A 6000-nucleotide genomic window follows, 5' to 3' on the forward strand; every position below is an offset into this window, starting at 1 on the left:
GCACCTTACGTGCTGTCCACGTGGCGAGTATCTAGCCAACATGCACCTTGCGTGTTGGATGATGCGTGAGCTTCATTTGTATCTTTTCTATGAGATTTATTTGGCTTTTTTATTGATTTGTCAGAGGATTTTAGTGGATTAGTGCCCATTGGATACTACTTTGAGTTTTGTGACTCTTGATTGATTTCAGGTAGTATTCTAGTGAAGAATTGGTGAAAATGACATGAAGAAGCAAAAGCGGACCATGCATACGCATCACTGGAGCAAAAAAAGAGATTATGCGTATGCATGTGTTGCGCGTACGCACGACCACAAGAGCTTAATTGGACTAATTCTTCTCTGGATGATTGGTGCTAAACTCCCAACTTAACGTTTAGCACCTAAAGTTTCGTAACGTGTGCCACAAATCAGAAGGCACTAAACGCCCAACCACCGGCATTTAGTGCCCAAGCCTATATTTCGCATTTAAGCCTCACTGTTTGGGTGGCGCTAAATGCCCAGAACCTGGCGTTTAGCGCCAAGTGCGCATAATGGAATAGGAACTACACGTTTATAACAAATCAACAAGGCTTGTGGAGATCTATTTTGTAATTCAAATAGCTATTAGAAAAGATCTCTTAGGATTTTATTTAAGTTTGAAATCTCTTTTTAATTAGGACTATAAATAAGATTGAGATCTGCCTTCGTGAAAACCTTTCTTCTCTGGATTTTTATTCCGCACTTTTGTACTTTTTCTCTGCTGGAGTTTTCTACACCATGAGCAACTAAACCTCCATCGTTAAGGTTAGGATCTCTATTTACTTGAATGGATTAATAAATATTTTTTTCTTCTACCTTTAATTAATGTTTTGATTATGATTTAAGTATTGGTTTCGTTCTTCATAATAGGGATTAGTGATTATTGGGAAATAACTCTAATTCTTAAATTCTATTTAGGTCCGAGAAAAGTTATGCTTTGGGATTCTTAGGGTTGTATGGCTTATAAATTGAAAACTGAATTTAACCCTCGAATATAATTGAGTGATCAAAGAATTGACGGTCGGTTATATTGACGGTCGGTTATATTACTTAGGAATAGGAATTTAATCACCTGGGGTTTGTCATAAACATAAACATTACAGGGATTAAGGTAGTTGACAGTGAATATTAATCCAGATATTTAAACATCTCCAAAATCTTAACTCTATTCTCAAACCATTTTCTCAACCGCTCATTGTTTGCTTTCTTACTTTATTGTCTTTTATGTTAATTGATAATCAAAACCCCTATTTCAATTTGTCTAACTAGAATAACTAATCAAACATTGCTTGCTTAGTGCGTTAATCCTTGTGGGATTGACACTCACTCACCGTAAGTTATTACTTGGTACGACTCGGTGCACTTGCCGGTAAGTTGTGGTGTGAAATTCTGCTACCATTGGACACGTGGCAAATGCTGGTCGGATGACTTTGCAACACAAAACCTGTGAAGTGAGTCCTTTGCCTATAAAAACCAAAACTCGTTACTATTTTATTGCATTGTGAGAGAGTTGTTTTCCTCTACTTTTGGTGTGGTAGAAGGCATTGCAAATATAGTAGTTTACCACAATGGTAAGATTATACGAAATACATATGAGGTCGTGAGCTTTGCTTGTTAGAGTACATTTTTATTTGCGGTTCCATGCACTATAACATTTGCAGAATTATAGTACGGGCTCTGTCAGAGCATAGAGAGTGATATTTTAAAGAATGTGAGTAACATTCTCTACCGGAGTCCAGTTGTCATATTTGGTGGCCTCATACAGTTTGAGGTTATGCTAATCGTTGACAAAACAAGTATTCAATGAATGTTTTATATTCACCAGCAAACTCAAGTGCAACATCTAAGGATTGAGTTGTATGTTGAGTTTGACATTATAACTACGGATGAGGTTCAACATGACCTAGATGTGCAAGATGACAGAACTGAAGCGTACGAATGAATGAAAAATGATAGTGACGAGGAGTTCGAAACTACGTATGAACCCGGTGATGAGGACGAGGACGACGATGGGGGAGGTGAGGCAGTCATGGAAACATTAGTGGTTCCACCCGCAGTAAGTCAACCGATGGACGTTCCACTTTTTATGCGTAGCTTGGATCTTAACGGCATGCATGCACCGGAGTTTCCTGAATATGTGAACATAGGTACGTGAGCAGTAGGTAGTATGTTTTTTTGTTTTGTTTTGGCAGATCAATGAGCGATACTTTATTCTTTTTATACGTGTTGCTAATCCTAAGGATGGGAAGTTTAGGATCAGAATAGAATACAGTTATAGAAAATCATTCATAGCAGCAATTCAGAGTTACACTATCTCTAGAGGAGTCGATCACGTTATTTATGAATCTGAGCCACAAATGTTCTATGCAAAATACAAGACTTATGGACATGGGTGCGATTGCCTTATCCGAGCAGCTTGATACAGAAGAAAGCTTGTTGGGAGATTCGAAGATACAACGGGCGGCATACATGTTCCATGGGAAAGATTTCATAGGATCACTCCAAGTTGGATTTGAACATGATTGCTGAGGCTATGAAGCCACTGGTTATATCTGACCCATCCATAAAGGTGAAATCTATAACTACGGAAGTCCAGACAAGATTCAACTAGAATATTAGTTACCGAAAGGCTTAGTTAGAAGAGTAGAAGTCGATAGCAAAAGTTTTCAGTGGATGGAAAGAATCTTATGGAGATTTGCCGTTGTGGTTCTCCGAAATTGCCCAGGAGATGCCTAGTTCATAAGTCCAAATAGAAATATGACCCCCTGTATAACGGGAGTGAAGAGGTGGGAGGTGTTAGGATACTGATGAGCGGATAATTTATACGCTTTTTGACATTGTTTTTAAGTAGTTTTTAGTATGTGTTAGTTACTTTTTATTATATTTTTATTAGTTTTTATGAAAAAAATCACAATTATGGACTTTACTATGAGTTTGTGTGTTTTTCTGTAATTTCAGGTATTTTCTGGCTGAAATTTAGGGACTTGAGCAAAAATCTGATTCAGAGGCTAAGAAAGGACTGCAAATGCTGTTCGATTCTGACCTCCATGCACTCAAACATATTTTTCTGGAGTTACAGAAGTCTACTTAGTGCGTTTTCAATTGGGCTGGAAAGCTAACATGATGGGCTTTCCAGAAATATATAATAGTCTATACTTTGCCCGAGATTTGATGGCCTAAACTGGCATTCAAACGCCAGCCAGAAACCCTTTTCTGGCGTAAAATGCCGGAACTGGCACCAGAATTGGAGTTAAACGCCCAAACTGGCATCCAAGCTGACGTTTAACTCTAGAAAAGGCCTATGCACGTGTAAAGATCAATGCTCAGCCCAAGCACACACCAAGTGGGCCCCGGAAGTGGATTTCTGCACTATCTGCATTTAGTTACTTATTTTCTGTAATCCTTAGTAACTAGTTTAGTATAAATAGCACTTTTTACTATTGTATTGGGATCTTATGCCATTTTTCACATTTAGAAGGCTGGCCATTTGGCCATTCCTAGACCTTTTTCTCTTATGTATTTTCCAATGGTGAAGTTTCTACACCTCATAGATTAAGGTGCGGGCCCTGCTGTTCTTCATGAATTAATGCAAGTACTATTGTTTCTCTTTCAATTCATGCTTACTTCTTCTCCAAGATATACTCTCGTACTTAATTTAGTTAAGTCAGAATGAAGGGGTGACCCGTGACAATCACCCACTATCTTCGTTACTCGCCTAGCCAAGATCCGCGTGCCTGACAACCACAAGTGGTCTACATGATGTTCAACATAGTCATTGGACGACAGCCAGAGTATAGTCTCTTGGGTCTCTGATCCACGGATTTGACTTGCCTCTCCTGACAACAGAACATTCAAATCCGTGAGATTAGAACCTTCGTGGTAGAGGCTAGAACCAATTGGCAGCATCCCCAAGATCCGGAAAGTCTAAACCTTTATGTGATATTCCGAGTAGGATCTGGGACGGGATGACTGTGACGAGCTTCAAACTCACGAATGTTGGGCGCAGTGACAGTGTGCAAAAGGATAGAGAGATCCTATTCTGACACAAGTGAGAACCGACAGATGATTATCCGTGCGGTAGCTGTGCCTGGTATTTTTCATCCGAGACAAGAGATCCGACAGTTGATTAGCCGTACAGAAACCGTACTTGGACCATTTTCACTGAGAGGACAGATGGTAGCCATTGACAACGGTGATCCACTAATATACAGCTCGCCATGGAAGGGAGCACACATGATTGAATGAAGACAATAGGAAAGCAGAGGTTCAGAAGCAACAAAGCATCTCCAAACGCTTATCTGAAATTTCTACCAATGAATTACATAAGTATCTTTATTTTAATTTACATTTTATTTATCTTTCAATTATCAAAACTCATAACCAATTGAATCCACCTGACTAAGATTTACAGGATGACCATAGCTTGCTTCAAGCCGGCAATCTCTGTGGGATCGACCCTTATTCGCGTAAGGTTTTATTACTTGGACGACCCAGTGCACTTGCTGTTTAATTATACCGGAGTTATGAAAAGTGTGATCACAATTCTGTGTACCAAGTTTTTGGCGCTGTTGCCAGGGTTTGTTCGAGTTTGGATAATTGACGGTTCATCTTGTTGCTTAGATTAGGTAACCTTCTTTCTTGTTTCAACCTTTATTTTCTTTTCAAAAAGTTAAAAAAAATAAATAAATAAAATAAAATAATACGAAAATTTTTTTTAATAAAATCATAAAACCAAAAAATTTTTTGTGTTTCTTGTTTGAGTTTAGTGTCCAATTTTAAGTTTGGTGTCAACTGCATTTTTTAATTTTTCTTTGATTTTCGAAAATTCATGCATTGTGTTCTTCTTTGATCTTCAAGTTGTTCTTGATGATTTTCCTTGTTTGATCTTTAATTTTTCTTGTTTTGTATCTTTTCTTATTTTTCTTGTGCATTTTTGAATTGATAGTGTCCCTAGTACAAAAGCTTTTAAGTTTGGTGTCTTGCATGTCTTTCTTTTCTTAAAAATTTTCAAAAATATGCTCTTGATGTTCATCATGATCTTCAGTGTTCTTGGTGTTCATCTTGACATCAAAGTGTTCTTGCATGCATTATTTGTTTTGATCTTAAATTTTTATGTTTTGTTTCATTTTGTTGCTTTTCTCTATCCTCATTAAAAATTCAAAAATAAAAAATATCTTTTCCTTATTCTTCTCATAATTTTCGAAATTTTGAGTTGACTTGGTCAAAAATTTTTAAAATTTAGTTGTTTCTTGTTAGTCAAGTCAAAATTTCAATTTAAAAACTTTATCTTTTCAAATCTTTTTCAAAATCAATTCTTTTTCATTTTTTATGATTTTTGAATTTCATTCTTAAAAATTTTCAAAATCTTTTTCATTTTTCTTTTAATCGAAAAATTTAAAACTAATTTTTCAAAAATCTTTTTCTTAATTTTATTTCATATTTTCGAAAATCCTTGCTAGTAATTAAGGGGTAAGTATGCTTTTGGTCCTTAACGTTGAGGGCCAAAATCGAAACTGTCCCTCATCTAATTTTCGATTTAGAATCGTCCTTAATGTTTTTATTCGTATTAAAATCGTCCTTTTTATTTTTTTTTGGATAAAAATACCCTCTCCCTTTCCCCTTTTCCCCTTCCCCTCCCCCTCCCCCATCCCAACCCAACCCCGGCTCCCCTTCCCCCTCCCCCTCCCCTCCCCCTCCCTGTTCTCCCCTTCCCCTACCCCGTTTCCCCTTCCCCCTCTCCCTCCCCACCTCCTCCCCTTCCCCGTTCTCCCCTTGCCCCTTCCCCTCCCCTTCCTCCTCCCCGTCCCCATTCTCCCTTTCCCTCTCCCCCTCCCCGTTCTCCCCTTACCCCCACCCCCACCCCTACCCCATGTCCTCTTCCCCCTCCCCCCACCCTCACCCCTACCCCAACTCCCCTTCCCCCACCCCGTCTCCTTTTTTTTAAATTTTATAATTTTTTAAAGCAAGGATAGTTTAGGAATA

The sequence above is a fragment of the Arachis hypogaea genome, chromosome 3 (assembly GCF_003086295.3).
Source record: "Arachis hypogaea cultivar Tifrunner chromosome 3, arahy.Tifrunner.gnm2.J5K5, whole genome shotgun sequence".
NCBI classification, from domain to species: domain Eukaryota; kingdom Viridiplantae; phylum Streptophyta; class Magnoliopsida; order Fabales; family Fabaceae; genus Arachis; species Arachis hypogaea.